Genomic DNA, 18,899 nt, shown 5'->3' on the forward strand with positions numbered 1-18,899 from the left:
TCTTGTAAAGTTGAAACTTGCCAGAAAATTCCATTTTGTTTATCATTAGAGGTGTAATTTTTTTCTTTTATAATAATGAAATAAAAACACTGCTTTCTGCCCTTCTCATTTTTGTAAAAAAAAAAAAAGTCTGCAAAATGAAAATTGGGAAATCTGTGAGGGGGAAAATAAATAATGGGCTGGGGCTGGAATGGGGGCTACATGGGTAATGACTGTAGCTGCATCTGCTGACACTATATCAACTGTGGTTGCAATTCTAACCACACTTTCCTGAGAGTAAGCCTCATTGAACAAAATAGGACTTACGTTTGAGTAGACCTGGTTAGGATTGTGCCCTGTATCACCTACCCACTAGTACACTTTTAAAGCAATTATAACTTCTAAAAATGTGCCCTTGGAATAAAAACACATAACACTGCTTTCTATACTTTTCCTCCTTGGGACAAAAAACAGTTTAAGAACACCTCTATTTATTAGGTAGCATCCTTTTGTATTAGTTATGGCCACAACCCATGCAAACAATTTCTTTTAAAAGTTTGCAACAACTGGTGGCTACTAGCTGTAAAACTAAGCTGAATGCCTGCAATCCCCGTATAGAATTCCAGTTGTGAATATCTGCAACCCTACAATAAATGAATTTGAAATATAGAATCAGAATCCAAACATCAATAAAACTGCAAAGCATCAGCCATAACTGAAACAATAAAATATCATTTAAAAATATAGGTACTATATATATGTGCAGAAATATTGCTTTAATTATCCTATCATAACGAGAGTGAGTTTTATATAACTTTTGTTTTCTCCCTGCACCCTCTTGTAGTCTCATATCCAGGATATTCCAGCACAACCACAAATTGAAGATGAAGCCACTTTGGATATGATGATGTATGGGTTTCCAACACTCAAGTCCCAGGACAACTCACCAAAGTCCTCTGAGACTTCTGGTGTCTGTGGGTGAGTTTTATGGTACTCTTTATCTCTCATACTCTGAAGCACTGAGTAGTTGATCTCAAAATATCAAGTAAGAAATGGGGTGTGTTGAAATGTAGAATGAACAGTTTCTAAAGAGAACTGATACCCTACAAATACTTAAACGAATGAAAGCTTTTATGCTGTGTATGCCTAAAGTCAGGCAATATTGATCAAGAACCAACTCATGTTAAATACAGCATATTGTGTAACACAAGAGTATGTAGATCTACTCAAAAGTAAGTCCCACTGAGTTCAATGACTGATTCCAAGTAAGTGTGTATTAGATTGCAGTCTAAACAAGTGCTTCCCAAACTGGTGAGCCACGACCCACCATTGGGAACCCAAACTGGGCCATTCCCCCCCTAAAGGGAGTAGCCCAGTAATGGGTGACCCAACAGCACCGCAGTAATTGCACTCTGCAGAAACCCAGGGGCTTTCCTCCTAATTTGGTGGGTCACGCTAGCTTCAGGGAGGGTCCAGGAGGCCCACAGCCCCCCTGCAGGCCTCCCTGATGTTTGAAATAACTCTGTTTGGGGATTTGAGCACACTTCTGGTTTTTGCACGAAAACTAGCACTCTGATCCCTAAATAGAGCAATTTCAAACATCAGGGGCTGCAGGGGGTGGACCCTCCCTGAGGCCAACGTGACCCCCTAGCTGAGGGGGAAAGCCCACTGGCTTCCTGCAGTGCCCCAATCGTGTGGCACCACTGAGGGACACACACACCCTCCCTCTCCAGGTCCTGTCTCAGCAACTACTTACCTGTGGTCCCAAAGTCCAAGAAGGACTTTGGGAATCCTACAGCTTTTCAGTGGGAGAGTTGTGTTTAACTGCTTTGTTGAAATTGGGAGACTTAAAAAGCTGGATTATAACTACTGAGTAAATGAAAAACAATGGCAGTGTTCCTTAAAGTGAATGAATCCAGCAAGGTATAACTAAACCAATGGTTTTCAAACTTTCCAGGAGAGTTTGAGCCACTATAAGTTCTTGCGGGGGGCAGGAGGGGAGGCAGTGGGGGCAGGTGGGAGGCAGCGGTGCGATCCGCAGGATCGTGCCGCTCAGGGGGCTTCAGGGGCTTGGGAGCACTTACCCAAGCCTCCTGCAGCCTCCCCAGGGTGCAGGGAGCCCGGTGTGAACCTTTGTTAGGGCTCCCTGCAGCAGTGAATGTAAAAGCGGGGCGATCGTGCCCCGCCTCCGCTAAAGCAGAAGTGGAGCATGATTGCTCCACTTTCACTGCTGCAGGGAGCCCTAACAAAGGTTTGCATTGGGCTCCCCACACCCTGGGGAGAGTGCAGGAGGCTTGGGTAAGTGCTCCCAAGCCCCTGAAGCCCCCTGAATGGTGACGCTGCCTCCTCCCTGCCTCCAGGCTGCCCCTTAAGGGGGCAGAGCCCAGGGCCCACAGGCTGGGGCGTTGTGATGCCCCAGTTTGAAAAGCCCTGAACTAAACCCTCAAGCTGCAACAAATGAACAACAAATGGAGACACTTATTTTTTAAATGAAATTACAAAAGAAAAATTAATATTGAGGGTATTGATATATTCACAGTTATATTAACTAGATTTGAATCAGATCTGATTTTCATTAGGTAAGCAAAATGCACAGGGTGGTTTAAAGAGATTCAGGGGAAGCAGCCCAAGCCTAGGTGGGTCTTCTCTTCTGAGAAGTAAACCCAACTTTGTTCAATGGTGCTTACTCCCAAGTGCGTGTGCATTGAACTGCAAGCTAAATTGCTAAAAAGCAGAGTACTAGAGGTGATTATTTTGCAACTTCTTATAAGTTTGCAACATTGCAACATGTTAAACACCTATTGCAACATTATAAGCAAAAGTCCAACAATCACTTTTAAAAAAATGCAAAGTGATGTGTATGCCTGGGTCACAGGCACATGGGAATGATTTATAACAACTGTCACTCCATCTATAGAACCAGTGAGTGACCTCGAAATGTGTGTTCTGGAAAACATGCATGTGTGCTCTGAAACCCAATGGAGGATTTATGCTCCCCCTGCCTGACCTATCTAGTGTTCCCCATGAAGCCTCTGCTGTCAATATTTATTTTCAGTAATGTACATCCCAACAGTCAAAAATGGCAGAAACGAAACAGGCTTCCCAGTCAAAAATGGCATAAAGTGGCTAAAATAAGAGTTTTTAAAAAGTAAAATAAAACAAAACACAAAGCATCAGTTCAATGTAGCTTTCCTGATTAAACTGATTTCTAAAACCTTACAGAAGAAAAAAGTTTTCAAGTGGAGCTTTTAAAATTATGATGGGTGGAGCTTGTCACGTCTCCCTGGAGAGAGAATTCTTCAGTCCAAACATTTGAAATGCATCCAATATCTGACTTAGGGTTCTTCAATGCATGCAGGGAACACGTTGTGGTAGTATTACATATCACCACTAGGTGGCAGAGTATAATTTCAAATACATACTAAAGTTGTCTGACTCAAGCTTGTACTGTATACAATAGAGGTGACCAACCTTCTGGCAAGTGTGCCACAGGTCAAGTCCAAAGTCTTAGAGGGTGCCACCCTAGTGCTCACACAAGCCATATGCAGCACTCTGTGCCTTGGGGTGGTTTTACCTATAGCCTTCTGAACTGGTGTCGAAAGCAGGGAGGTTTGGCAGGAGTGCAGACCTCAGTTTAGCCAAGCTCATGGGCATTCCTGCACTGGCACAGGAATGCCATAAACCTTCACTTCCTGTGCCCCAGGTTGACTATGCATAATATAGAATTATGGTGAAAGTAAGAGAATTACAGCCCAATCCTGAAAGCAGTGGCTCCACCAAGGCCTTTGGAGGTCTTGGGGGAAGGGAACTTTCATCCCCTTCCCCTGGAAAAAGTCCCAAGCCCCACAGTGGGGCTTCTCAAGTCTGTGCACATATTTAAAAGACTCTGTCAGGCCTTCTGGCCTGGAGTTCAGGATCTGGCAGAGCAGAGCTGGCAGACCCCTCTCACCCCGGTTGTTCTCCCCCTGCCCTCACCTCCCCCAAAACACTTTCCCCAGCCCCAATGCCCTCACCGCTGACCAGGTCTCTTACCTAGTTCTGGGGCTTAGTGGGATTGCACAATTAGTTACATTTTCCCAATGAGAGAGAAAGAGAAGTTCAAAAGCAAGAAACATGATAACTCCCTTTCCATTCTTTGCATCGTCTTGTGGAATGTTAACATTACAGCCAACTCATGGCCCAATCCTATCCACACTTACTTGGGCGTAAATCTCATTGAGTATAATGGGGCTTACTTCTGAGTAGGCATGCATAGGTTTGGGCTCTTAAGTCCTATTGGTGATGACTGACACTTTTCCTTTTCCCAATTTGGGAAAATTTAAAACACTTGAATGTTTTATTAATCTTTAGAATCTGAGTATCCTTAATGTAAGAATCCACTATAGGTGTGCTTAGGCAGCCTTTGCATTTGAACAAAACAAGAAGAGGCAATCTGTAACCAGGCAGAAATGGTCTGCCATTTTGTAATTTTTTTTTTCATTTTGAATGTTATGTTGTAGACATAATATTCAAAATGGCAGCAACTGTTACCCTGCACATGCCCGATCTCGTCTGATCTCGGAAGCTAAGCGGGGTCAGGCCTGGTTAGTACTTGGATGGGATACTGCCTTGGAATACTGGGTGCTGTAGGCTTATACCATAGTCTTTCGAGACTGAAGGTTGCCAACCATAATATTGAAAATGGGGGAAAAAAACTTACAAAATTGGATACACAAAAAATATCTGCCCGGAGCTGACCCAAGACCTCCTAATGTCTGTGGTGGCATGCCAAATGTTGCCCCTTTACATGATGCTGTGCCAGCTCTGCTCTTCCCACTTGTCAATGTTGTCACTCAGCACTCTCCTCCTGTCCAATTTTCCTCTCCCTCCCTGTCCTGCTCTTCCTTTTCCAGTCCAGGGAGTAGAAGGAATCAAGTAGGCAGAGAGAGATGAGCACCTCCTTCCACCAGTTTGCTGCCTGAAGCAACCACTTCCGTTGGCCTCATGGATGGGCTGGCCCTGCGCCCACTATGTACATACTGTAGAATTTACGAACCCACTGTTTTTGTTAGACAGCAAAAACCTGCTGTGGTGTTCACCTCCCTGTGTGAGCTCCCCAATATCCTCAGGAAGTGCTAGCAGCTAGCTGCAAGGAAGAACAATAGAATGGTGACATCATTGTCAGGTGCCCAAGCTTGGAGGGGGTGTCATTATCAGCTGATGGCTATTTCAGTGGGGGGAGTGGGAGAGTTTAAAAGGCAGGAAGGGAGCAGTGGGAGACCAAACGAGGAGGAAAAGACAATCATAAGAGGAGAAAGAAATGAGAATAGCTTGGACAGAATGCATAGGAAAGGAGGAGCGAGCAGCAGCTGCTCAGAAAAGGAGGACAAAGCATTGAAAGAAAGAGCAGGTGAAGCAGAGTGGGAGGAAGCAAGAAGAAATTTAGGCAAAAGGAGAGAAAGGCAAGAGAGAAAGAAGCCTTGAGGAGTTTGTCCCCAAAGAACCCCTGTGGGCTATCAGGCTGGAACAAATAGCCACCTGCAGAGAGATTCCCAATGCACTCAAGTTCCCCCTGGTTGGGAATAGAGGAGGAGATCCCTGGGGGCAGAGGTGGCTAAGCAAGAAAGGCTTGTCAGCTCTGCACCTAGGTACTGTACTGATTCCTTATGGGGATAATACACAGTATGGTATTAGCAATCCTGTAGCTTCATCTGAAAAGAGAACATTAACTTCAAACTGATTTAAAGTTAAATTGCTATAAATCAAGCTGAAAACAGATAGCTGCTCGGGTTTTTCATTTAGCATCTTCCATAAAAGTTGTTTGATTTATCGAATTAAGCTTTTGCTTACTGAAGTAATTGAGAAGGCTGTTCTAAACTTTGACCTCAACTTGCGCTATGATCTAAGTAAAGTCGCATCTCTCTGTTTTGAACCTAATAAGTAAAATGAAAATAGGCAAGAGTTTGCTTGGCTCTGGAAGCACTAAGGTACCTATAACATCCCCTTGTTTTTTCTCTTCTTTTTCTGTTGAGGCTTCCTGAGAACGAGGCTGAGGAACTGGCTGGTCATTGTGAGGGAGCACAAGGAGACTTGGAATCAAAAGATGCCGGAATCCTGGAGCACCCCAAGGTGTGGGGAGGGCTAATTTAGTCTGGGTACTTATTTGGGAGAGGTGAATGCAATTTCCCCTGCCCCTGTTGTTGCCCTGTGGGGAAAGCTAGGTATCTTCCCCCCTCCCCTGGGACACATCTTCTCTCAGCCTTGAAAACCATGAGCATGAAGTGTTGGGCCCTTATGGATCTCACTTTGCTTCCCCACAATTTCTGAGAACTCTGTGAATTGAAGCACTTTCTAGCTCTGGATTGCAGCCCTCAAAGATATCCCAATCTCCTCTCCCCCCCCCCATTAAGTTTTCCTGAATGTTCTCCCATTGAATTTCCTTAATTAGTTTCCTATTGCTTGTACTATTGTGATAACTTAATTGGAAAAGGGAATTGCAGGTACTTCACTCCAGACTGAACTGCTTTTGAAGACTGAGAGATGGTATTTGCTGTTAGTTGACTATCCTTGCCCGCCCCCTGCCCCCACCCCAAGCTCTAATGACAGCTCAGGTATTTGCTTCCCTGGCTGTCATCAGCTGCTAAATCTGCTGGGTGCATGCACAATTTGTACTTTCTGTAGCAATTGTATGCACCAGTGTGGATGTAAACTGAGCATCTCCCATCACATTGGGAGAGCAAAGATTTGTTCTGCAAAGCAAAGACAGCAAAGTTCCTTAGTGAGCAAGGGATGTCGGAAGAGGGAGGAGAGGGCAACCTATGCCTATCTTGAGAAGGAAAAACATGTCTGGAATTTAGCTGAGCACAACAGTGCCTAGCTTGTAAGCCTAGCCTAGTTTGTATGTGTTCCCATGTTTCATTCCCCCATCCTCTCCCCCCCCCTTTTTTTTTGCCAAAGGGGAATTTTTCTTTGTCTTGTAACTGCAGTGGCAGTTAGGGAGGGAATGTTAGGGAGGGCAGTTAGGGAGGGAAGCTCTAAAAAGTCTCAAGTGTGAAGGCAAGTTTTATGTCAGACAACTCTAGGTCTAGTTGTTTTGGTGTGGCACAACTTTCTGTGCATTGGCTGAGTTTTGTAATACAGTAATAGCCTGGGAATGGAGGTGGGGCTAATTATGAGAATGGGTTTGGGTTGGGGCCATCTTAAAGGCCCCTAAATTTTGATCCAGATTCGACCCTACCCCACCCCCACAGCTGCTAGTTTTTGGAAGAGTTAAATCTGTCAGCATTCAGAACAGGCTAAATGTGACATGTAGTTTGGTCCAAATTACAAGATAACTATGAGGCTGCCACAAATTATAATGAAATTACTGAGAGATTATTTACATGCCTTTGTAACACTTTTTCTTTCCACCCTTGGCAGAATGTGTTCTAAGAAGATTCTTCAGGTCACCCGGAGTCTGCAAACTGCATCTCTCCTCAGTGTACTCAGTGGCAGATGGTCTACTGAGAATTCTTCTTGGTAATCCACCAAGGCTATTTCACATTCACTGCTTGTTCTTGTGGCTTGTTTTTTTTCCTCTCCTTTCTTTAACAAATGTGTATAGCCTCTGCTCTCTTTCCCTGTGCTCTGTGGAATAACCCTGTAAACCCAGCAGATGCAGTTTTAGGATATATTTCAGGTTAATTGATTGCTCTATTTTCACCTAAAACACTATTACAGTACCTTTCCCCCTCTTCATTAAATGGAGTTTTACAGTGAATTCATTTTTTTGTGGGCTTTTAAAAAAAAACCAACTTTATCCATTTAAAAAGCAAGTCATGATTTAAGTCCTTATCAATCACAGGCACATATCTCACATTGCAGAAAGACTAAAATATTCCACCTCCTACTTTCTTAAGTTAGAACAAGGCTAACCAGGAATGTTTTGTGGCTTCCCATCTTTCTGGAAGACTGTCCCAATGGAGTGGGCCAAATAGCCATACTATTGGCCATATTTCTTTTTGTTCCTTCAGCTCAACTTCTCTTTCACATCCCCTTTGCATTAAGGATATTTGGATAAAAGAGATACATCAATTCTGGGTGACAGAGTATTATATATATGCAAAATCCTCAGAAGACGACTCTGGACCATTGGTGGGGGGAGGGCAAATTTGTTGAGGTGCTATGGATATGAGGGGAAATTGGTTTTGACCATGAAGAAATGAGCATAATTTGTTCCAAGCCTCAAACTTGAGATTCTTTGATTCTGTTTGGGCAGCAAGTGGATTTGGACCAGTGATCTAAAGAAATGGATTGTGTTGTTCTCTCAGTATCTTGAACCACAGCTTAACTGGAAACTATGATCTAGCACCCCCCCCCCCCCAGCACAAGCTGTGAGAGTTGAGCCGGAACAGTCCTGGCAGCCCAAGGCCTCTGCTAATCTGGGATTTCTATGAGAGGAAATGCACACCCTGTCAACCTGCTCGAAGACAAAGCCTTTCACATACATGCCGGCTCCCAGGGGGTTCCTATATAGAGCAGTGTGCAAGTTTATTGATTTCTTTCCAGGTTCTGGAGCTTCAGATTCAAAGCTGTGCTCCAAATGTTGCAGCTTCACAATGGCCAGGGATCCTGAATGTGGTTAATGTGACCGGATTTCACAATGGCCTCTGTCTTGGTTAATGGTCTCATGGGTTAATGTCAGACAGAATAAATACCATTTTACTGTCAGAATCTTCATAGGTGCTACTTCTTGTCTTCTAGGCTTGTGCAAAAGCCTTCAGCTACTATTAGATTTCAAACTGTTTTGATAATCACTTCTAGATATTCAACATGTAGCAAACATACATTACCATCAATCCAAATCCAGGCATTACACATCAGTTTAAAGAGGTGATGAGTGAACAGTTCAACAATTAGATATGAATGCAGGACCGAATAATGGCAACTCAGACTCTTTTGGGATGAATACAACATGTTAGATTTGAGCCATGATGTGTTGTATATGAGGGCAAATTAGTTGAGAATGCAAATATAAAACCAATATTGGTAGCACTGTAATGTACATTCTCTCATTCACTGCATTCAACTAAGGCACAAGAACTCCAAAGAGGACAAGGGGGCGAGCCACATGTGACTTATAAATATGTAACTGAGTTCGAATGCTGTGATTTTAAAATTAAAAGCTGACATGGAGGTGATTTCAGTGTGGAGAAACCCCAGGCAAGAAAAAGTCCCTCCTCTCTACACTGCAATTTTTCGGCTTTAAACTTCTTCAAAAGTGGATCTGCATTTTTAAAAGCACTGGGGCTCAGTTACATGTGTTTAGGTGTAATGTGTAGTGAGCTCCTCAGACTGCACTTACGTCACACATGAACCTCAGGTCAAAGGTTTTCACATAAAATCTCATTGGTTTCTGCATTACTTGGCCTTCAATCTGCTGTTTCTTAAACTTGTTATCCCTGTTCCTGTTTCTTACACTATTGTGCGTTGTCAGCAGTTTCTTTGACTCCACCATATTTGAAACTGCTCAAGGGGTTCCTACTCAAAAACCATGAAGAGTTGCTGAGTCTCTGCTATGGCTCCACTCAGAATAATAGAGATGCTAAAACTGGTATGTAACTTTGTGCTTTTCTGCAATATTCTGGTAATGAGTATGAGACACTGCAACTGTACTTAACCCTCTGGAATCGCTGATGTTTCTCCCCTAAAGTTACATAAAAATTTCAGTCAAGAATGTTTCAAGATAGTTATACAGAGGCAATGTTCCTCAACACAGATTGCATACCTGTTGTTGCATGAGTTACCCTCCAAATACCAAATCATTTTTTGATAAAGTTGTAGAACAGTGGTCTTCAGCCTTTTTTGTACAACGAGCCAGACAGACAGCGTATGATACTGGCAATCCATCAGCAATCCTACCCCCTTCCCAAGACATAATCTGCCCATGTCACCACCCATTCCTGCCCTGTTTCCCTACCTCTTGTATCTTTACAATACCTCTGTGAGGTAGCAGCCTGAGCAGGTCTGGCCTTAGAAGCTGCGGAGCAAGACAGCAAGTAGAGGCTGTGCAGAATTTTAAGAACTCCGTTTTGATAAGGCAGTACCATTATTGGATTGGATCCAAGCCTCTCTTGCACAGGCTTTGAAAGGTTGCTGTGGCCCCCCAAATGAGGCTTTGTGACCCACAGATTGGAGGACACTCATGTAAAATAAGGATCTATTCATTTGGTCTTTCTTGCATGATACAAACGGTTTGCACTGCTCATGATAATTACCGACTCTGTGTCGAGACAATTGCCTGTATGATGCACCAGAAGCATGGATCACCATGTTGATTCATCATGCCTTCACCACGCCCTCCAAAGCCTTCTGAATGTGGACTGAGCAAAAGGAATGTAAGTCTTAATTTGTGGTCATGTTTAAGCAAGTCAATGAGTCTTTCACCATGAATACAGTGATCTTCATAAGCACAACATCTGAGTTTATATCATGCCAAAATGGTTTTTAGATGTAACACCCTGTGGCCCCAATCCTATCCAACTTTCCAGCTCTGGTGTAGCCACAATGCAGCCCTGTGGTAAGGGAATACGTGTTTCCATACCTTAAGAAGGCTGCAGTGACTGCCCCTCCACCACAGGATGCAGCGCACACCCCACTGGCACAACCAGCACTGGAAAATTGGATAGGATTGGGCCCTGTGATAGCCAAATATGTTCACCCAGTATTTAGGGTGACATTAGCTCACACTAGCAACTGTAACTCTGAAACCTAGATTCTGAGCACTCTTATTTAGGAGAAAGGCTGGCTTCTTAAGTTTGTTTTAGATACAATTCCATAGCAAGGTCACCTCAATCCTATCCAACTTTCCAGTGCTGCATCCTGTGGTGGGGACGGGGACTGGGGACTGCAGTCATGGAGGCTTCCTCAAGGTAAGGGAACATTTGTTCCCTTACTTCAGGGCTGCATTGTGGCTGCATCAGCACTGGCACGTTGGATAGGATTGGGCCCTTCTACTTATTTCATGTTGAGTTTTCTCCAACATGGCTAGATGTGAAATGAAATTGTTGGTATAAATACAGCTAAGCTAATTTTTACCATCTGAGGATATGACTCTGGGTATAACACAAATGCATTTTTTTTTACATTCTTCCTCTTTATGTAATTAACATTGTTCCTCAGCAGTCATAATGCATGTCAGAATTGACTGAGACTGTTATTCAAGTAGAGCTGCCTCCTATACTCCATGGGACCCTTCTAATGCTGAATTCTAGATCCCCATTGAGTGCTACTTACAGAGTGGTTTTAGAAATGTTACATGACTAATTAGTTCTGATGTAACATCCATATGTATGCCTTAATGGGATCACTTCACAATAAGATATTGAGAGTATCAAATTTGTTGGAAGCAGGTCTCAGGAAAGATCAGATTATCCAGTGTTGTACGCACATTAAACCTAACTAACATCGGGTTTCTGAGGGAGCTCGGTTTGCACTAAAATATGGTTTCCAGAAGAGCAGAGTACCTAATGGCAGCTGTGCTGGTTATATACGAATATGCTCGTATGAATTCCAAAGCCTCTTTGGGATCTATTTAGTGCTCTCAGTACACATAATTGTAGCTTACTTTCTAGAATCGGTGTCAACCAGCATTCCGTCTAAGCTGTACAGCCATCGGAGCCTGGTGCAGCTTCCATCAAGGTACTCTGGAAAGTGCTCCAGGAATGATGATGATGATGTCGATGATGATGATGATGCCATCACCAAGTGCTCTAGGGCTGCCCCCATGCAGTTTCATTATGGCTTTACATAGCCCCTGTGAAAATTACAGGGGACACTGGTATCAACACTCTCATCAGTCTAGAGCAGGGGTGCCCAAACCGCGACCCTGGGGCCACTTGCGGCCCTCAAGGCCTCTCAATGAGGCCTCAGGGAGCCCCCAGTCTCCAATGAGCCTCTGGCCCTCTGGAGATTTGTTGGAGCCCACACTGGCCCAATGCAACTGCTCTCAGTGTAAGGGCGACTGTTTGACCTCTTGCGTGAGCTGTGGGATGAGGGCTCCCTCCGCTGCTTGTTGTTTCGCGTCTGTGATGCAGCAGCGGCAGCAAAGGAAAGGCTGGTCTTGCTTTGTGCAAGGCCTTTTATAGGCCTTGAGCTATTGCAAGACCTTAATTCATTCATATAAGTTCATCTTTAATATATTTATTTATGTAAACCTATGTAAATTTATTCAAATTTTAAATGTAAATTAATTTTTTTTCCCCTGGCCCCCAATGCAGTGTCAGAGAGATGATGTGGCCCTCCTGCCAAAAACTTTGGACACCCCTGGTCTAGTGTCTTCATACTCCCATTTAATACTTTAGGCTTCATTTTGGGAAATATCTTTAAACTTTCAGTTCAGCTATGACTGAGTCGGGATAATATTGTCAACAAAGTACTTTTTAGCCAGCTGGGATGAAAGGCACAATATGAACATAACATCTATTACCTGCAATGCATTTAAAACACACATGCACACACCTCAGGATCCTGTAAATAAAGCTCATGCTACTTTCACTTTTATGGGCTATAAGCTTCAAATAAGTACTCATTCACTCTTTCCGATAAACTTTTCTGTTCTGGTTTCCAGCTTAATCAGGACTTCCTGATCAATTTGCTGACATGAGAGTAAACAAACCTCAAAGCCCTTACCATAATTTAATTCCTCACAGGAAGCAACTGTGTGGGCACAGTGAGTCACCAGATGTGGAGGTGACATTGTCCAACTGCTCTTTATGTGCCCAAATGGGCTTTGTGGCAACAGTCCATCATATTAGGGTGAGATTTCAAACCAAGCCTAGTTGACTCACCTGCAGGAAGTTTGCTGAATTGCCAGGAAAGAAACTGAGTTCGCAATCAGATCTTCAGATACCTATCAACAGGCTGGTCTCATCTTGTTCAGTGTACAGATTATGTCATTATATACTCCCCCTTCTCAGAGAATTGAGATGTTCCCAGTATAAATGAGACCCCATAAAATAACAACAACTTCAAATATCTTCATTAATTTTCTTCTCTTGCCAAAGTATTTCTACTTTGAAACTTATTGTACTTCATTTAAAGTTCTAGCTCATTTTATCCCAAGCTCTTGGAGTCGGTTGTAATAGTTTTAAAACAAGTACAGACAAAATGAAAAAAAATGGAATTAAAAAATATATCCCAAATAATATAAAAGGTATATTAGAATGTAATCCTAGACATGTTTACTCAGTGGTTAGTCCCACTGAGTACAATTGGACACCTAGATAAATATGTGAAGGATTGCAGCCTTAGAGTCTAGCATTTGGCTTAGTTTCTCAGAAGTATGATGTTCAAAAGAGTAAGCCTATTGAACATCATACTTCTGAGGAAATAAGCCATGTAAATTTGCATAGGATTGTAGCCCTAATATAACATGAACTACATACGACCTCTTGGGCAACCCTCAGTGAAGGCAATAGTGTAGAGATTTGCAGATGCCCTTAGGCATATTTCCCAATTTGCCTACAGCTTAGTCTGATGCTTCTTCTTGGCTAAGGTCCTTTGAAAAATGTTTCAGAGGCAGCACCTAAGCATTCCTGCTGCTGCTACCATTGCTCCTGCTGTAGAAGTCCTGGAGCTCTCCATTTCTCCAATGACACTCCTCATTCCAGGCAGCCCTGCATCGCTAGAAATGAAGGTATTTTTGTATACAAATGGATAGATTGAGCTGGTTTTAATTGGCACGCTGAAGCAAACACACTGACAGTATTTGATTCACAACTTCAGTATCTTGATATATTAAATACCAACTTCTGCTCTGCATCTCTGGTTGCTTCCACATTGAGCACTGCTCAGCCAGTGCTTCCCCATATTAGTTGGGAGTGGAATTAAAGACTTCATGCTGCACTTAATCCAGTGCTATATTGTCCAGCCATGCCCTTCCCATGGCTAAGATCCTTCTAGATGGTCTATTTACAACTAAGTTCCTTTGGGGGTACCATAACTTATACACTGAAGTGTCTTCCTGGTAGGAATTTTGTACCATAGGATGCTGGCAGCAATCCTCATTATTGGCAGTTGTATCTTCTTTTCATGTAAATAACCTCTTCGGAGCAAACCATTTTCTAGAGAGCGGAAGGCAACGATACCCTAATTCCGATATGTACTCCAAGTGATAGTTTAGTTGGCAACCTTCAGTCTCGAAAGACTATGGCATCGCGCTCTGAAAGGTGGTTCTGGAACAGCGTCTAGTGTGGCTGAAAAGGCCAATTCGGGAGTGACAATCCCTTCCACAACGGGAGCAAGTGCAGTCTGTCCCTGGCCTGTCTCCCTGGCTATGGGCCTTCCTTCTTTGCCTCTTAGCCTCAGACTGTTGGCCAAGTGTCTCTTCAAACTGGGAAAGGCCATGTTGCACAGCCTGCCTCCAAGCGGGCCGCTCAGAGGCCAGAGTTTCCCACTTGTTGAGGTCCACTCCTAAGGCCTTCAGATCCCTCTTGCAGATGTCCTTGTATCGCAGCTGTGGTCTACCTGTAGGGCACTTTCCTTGCACGAGTTCTCCATAGAGGAGATCCTTTGGGATCCGGCCATCATCCATTTTCACGACATGACCGAGCCAACGCAGGCGTCTCTGTTTCAGTAGTGGATACATGCTAGGGATTCCAGCACGTTCCAGGACTGTGTTGTTTGGAACTTTGTCCTGCCAGGTGATGCCGAGAATACGTCGGAGGCAGCGCATGTGGAAAGCATTCAGTTTCCTCTCCTGTTGTGAGTGAAGAGTCCATGACTCGCTGCAGTACAGAAGTGTACTCAGGACGCAAGCTCTGTAGACCTGGATCTTGGTATGTTCTGTCAGCTTCTTGTTGGACCAGACTCTCTTTGTGAGTCTGGAAAACGTGGTAGCTGCTTTACCGATGCGTTTGTTTAGCTCACAAAGAGAGTCTGGTCCAACAAGAATCCAAGTGATAACAGAAAAACATTACCCCAACTTAACATGTAAGTCCATCTGTTGCCTGAAGGAAAGGAAATTGATGTCCTGTGGGAGCTAGGTGAAGACACTCTTCCCTCACTAGTCAGCAGCTAGGGAGGTTGCATTTTCCACACCCTTGTCCAGTTAATGTTAACATGGGAGGAAAAGCCATAAGCTCAGAGGTATCAGCAATTGAACCTGGGACCTACTGCTAAGCATGCACTCCGCCCCCGAGCTTGCCCAACTTTCTATGGTTGGCAGGAACTGATATGTTAATGGTTGGCAACCTTCAGTCTCGAAAGACTATGGTATAAGCCTACAGCACCGGGTATTCCCAGGCGGTCTCCCATCCAAGTACTAACCAGGCCTGACCCTGCTTAGCTTCCGAGATCAGACGAGAGCGGGCATGTGCAGGGTGATCCCTTATATTTATTAAATACACTAGGGCTGCAATCCTGTACACACTTTCTTGGGGGTCAGCCCCATTGAACACAATTGGACTTACTTCTGAGTAGACGTGGAGAGGATTCTGCTGTAGGTCCTATACACATGTACTGGTTCTACTCCAGAGCTCTGTAGGAAAGTCAGAACATACATAGGTCAAAGCAGCCAGCTCTTGTTGGTCTAGCACTATCACGCCAGTGAGAAAGCACCGCAAAGAACATACTCTGCCTGTGCAAAAGTGCTGATGTAGCCATCCTTAAGTCAGATGTCCATAATTCAGGGAGGCAGTGTCTTAAATATTTTCTTTTCCAATGGAAGGATGTAGTGATCAGAGTGCCTGCCTGCCTGCCATCTCGCTCTTGTCTGGTGCACCATGCAATTGGTGGAACAAGTGCCCTGACCACTGCAGCCTTTGAGCAGAAGAGGAAATACCTAATCACTTGGCAGACAGGGGCTTTTCCAGATTTTTTTTTTTAAATAACTTTGTTTTACTTGCCAACTACTGTTTTGGAAATCAGAAATGAACTTCCCCCCACTTTTGAACTGTTGCCTACATGTGTAATTGCTGGGGAAGGGGAACTTCCAGTTCTTTCTCTCCACTAAAACATATTTTCAGTTACTGCTTCGCGTTCTGTGCATTCAGACAATAGAAAGCTGAATACTGATAAGAGCTTCAATCCTGAGCATATTTTATTGGGGCATTCCACAAAATTCAGTGGCATTGCCCCAATTAAGTGTTCCTGGAAATGTGCACTGAGTGAACACTTTAAGACTTCAAAGGCAATGACCAAATGCTCTGAATTAAGCTGGGGACCCAACTGAAATCCAGCACAGCTGAGCCAGAAGGTGCAACTGTGTACCTGGCACCCAATATAAATCCCCTAGGCAGGAAACTCAAAGTGGCATCTGCCCTGTATTAACTTCCTTGGCCAGGCTAAGGAAAAGGCTCTTTCTATGTCACTTTTGGCCTATCAGGGAAATTTTTGCTGTGTCTTTTGGAGAAGTAGTGTTGTAAGACCGTCTGTGACTTGGAAAAGTTGGTGCACTGATTCCTAACTGATTGTACTTTTGTATCACACTAGTTGCAGATTATGTCTGTCCCAAATAACTTATCAGTAAAAAGTGGATTCAAAATAGAATAGGTATATTTTAAAGGTGAAGGCTGCTTAAAACAGCTTCCAGGTAGCAGTTATACCATGTAAAGCAGTTTACTAAGCATCAGATCAGGTGAAAGTCATAAAAAAGTAAGTAAGATTCCAGCCCCTAAGCTGATCACTATCATCACACAACAAGCCACCTCAGCAAGCCATGGCCCCTGCATCTAAACCTGCCCCCCCCCATCAATTCATATTCATCTTCCAAGGAAGTAGCAGGCATGAGGAAATGCTTAGAGTGTTTGTTTACTTCTGATGAAATTAAGGAAATAAATTAGCATTTTGATCTTGTGTGGTTTTCTGCAAGCTGCCAAAGGAGTTCCTGAGAACTCTGAGTCTAGATGCCCCCACCCAGTTGTACAGTCCGACCCACAGAGGGATAAGTCTCCATGCCAAATGAAACTGGCTATGATTTCCAATAACTGTTGGTTAGTGCCAGGTTAGTCCCTGGCCTCTGTCCCTCTCTACCCAGCTGCACCACTGCTGGCCAGCCCAGTGTCACCACTAACAGCTGTTAATTGTTCTTCTCTTCCGTGCTATATTTAGTCTCTCACTAATTTTTACCCCTCCCCCCTCAATCATATTAAAAAGTCTGAATTTCCCAAGGGAAGATTATTGCCTCAACTATGGAAATTTACCTTGAAATCACATAGAGCTATGCCAAGAGGGGATTGAATGTATTTTTAAACTAGAAGTCAGAGTGACTTCGTTTCTGAATTAATTTAACTCTTCATAAAACGAGAGAGAGGACAAAAAAATTGGTTGTGGTAAATTTATTTTTTTTTTCTCTAAATGTAACCAGGATTTGGTTAATTTTCAAAAAGACAGGTGCTGAGATTGTGTGATCCAGAAGTAACAGTCTTACTGCACAATCCTAGGCATATCTACTCAAACGTGAACCCCATTCAGTTTAATGAAACTTATAATGTAATTATGTATAGGATTGCAAACTTAATACTTGATTTGTATGTGAGTGGAAATTCATTGGTGTGGGAAACACCCTATACATGGTCAGGGTTTCTCTTGCCTTATTATTTCACAAGTACCAGTGCCAAAGGGTTGGGCTCTAGCTAACAATTACTTTTCTCAGTGTGACCTTTTTATTTGCTCCTCTCTTTCAGCAGGTATGTGCTTGTAACCAACTTTGGGCACAATCCTAACCAACTTTCCAGCACTTACATAGCTGTGCCAATGTGCCATGCACTGAATCCTGCAGTGAGGAAGCAGTCAAGGGGGCTTCCTCAAGGTAAAGGCATGTTTGTTACCTTGCCTTGGGGCTGCATTGCAGCTAGGCCAGTGCAGGAAAGCTGGTGAGGATTGCGCCCTATGTGATGTGACTGTTAAAAGCCAGGAAGTTCCATTGCATATGTATGACATGTAACACACATACAAATTTTATTTTGTCTACAGGAGACAATAGGTTGCCATTATTGCCATCTGATAGAATCAACTTGGTAAGGTCAATGCTAGTTTTGCTAGGCAAGCATGCCCTGATAAGGATTGTTACATATTGTAGAATGGCAGGAATTGGAGCAGATATAAATGGAGACCAGCAACTGTAAGAGGCCAGAGCAGGAAAACCATTTTGCAATGGGAGGTTCCTGAATAACATCCTTTTGTCTAGTAACATTTCAGTGTGTTCCCTGCTTCCTACAGATTAGCAAGGGGCTCCACTGAAAGCGTAGTGCAGCTCTTGGTCTTACAATTTCAGTGTAAGGAATAATGGGCTTAAAGTCTGTTCTTGTGCCTTTCATTCTGTGAATTTCATATAAGAATAAGAAAAACCCTGCTGGATCAGGCCCAAGTGTGAAGTGAGGGCCAAACAAAATGTTACATTAAACAAGTAGGTTGGTCCTGCATTTTTGTTTTCTTTCTAAATTAAATTGCCTTGGGGGGGATCAGGATTGGAAACATGTCATGGGGGGGGGAGGAGTGAGGCTTTAGCTCTTTGAGCCCACTATAGTTCTAGTCCAGATTTAGGCACCCTGCAATTGCTATTTGGGATGGAGCCCCCAGTTCAGATTAGAACTGCTGCAGGGGTTAATGAACTGCTTCAGTGTTAATGCTCACAGCAACTTTATGAGTGAAAACCAGTCCTTGGCAAGGACAGACAGAATCCTATCTTTGGTCACAAGTTCTTGTTACAGAACATGCCACTTTTCATACATGTAAGCAGTGCTTTTTTTGTGGAAAAAAAGGTGCAGGAACTCACAACTTGTTAATCTTTTATTTATTTATTTATTTATTTATTTATTTATTTATTTATAAACCATTTTTTATTGGAGAAATAAAATATTTTTTATGTGCTTCCCCCCTAAAGATGAACTTACTTCTGCGTAAGGATTGGGCTTAGGATGCATAGGATTGGGCTGTCAATCTCCACATCCCCTTCCCCCTAG

This window comes from Tiliqua scincoides, chromosome 4, assembly GCF_035046505.1.
Source record: "Tiliqua scincoides isolate rTilSci1 chromosome 4, rTilSci1.hap2, whole genome shotgun sequence".
In the NCBI taxonomy this organism is placed as follows: domain Eukaryota; kingdom Metazoa; phylum Chordata; class Lepidosauria; order Squamata; family Scincidae; genus Tiliqua; species Tiliqua scincoides.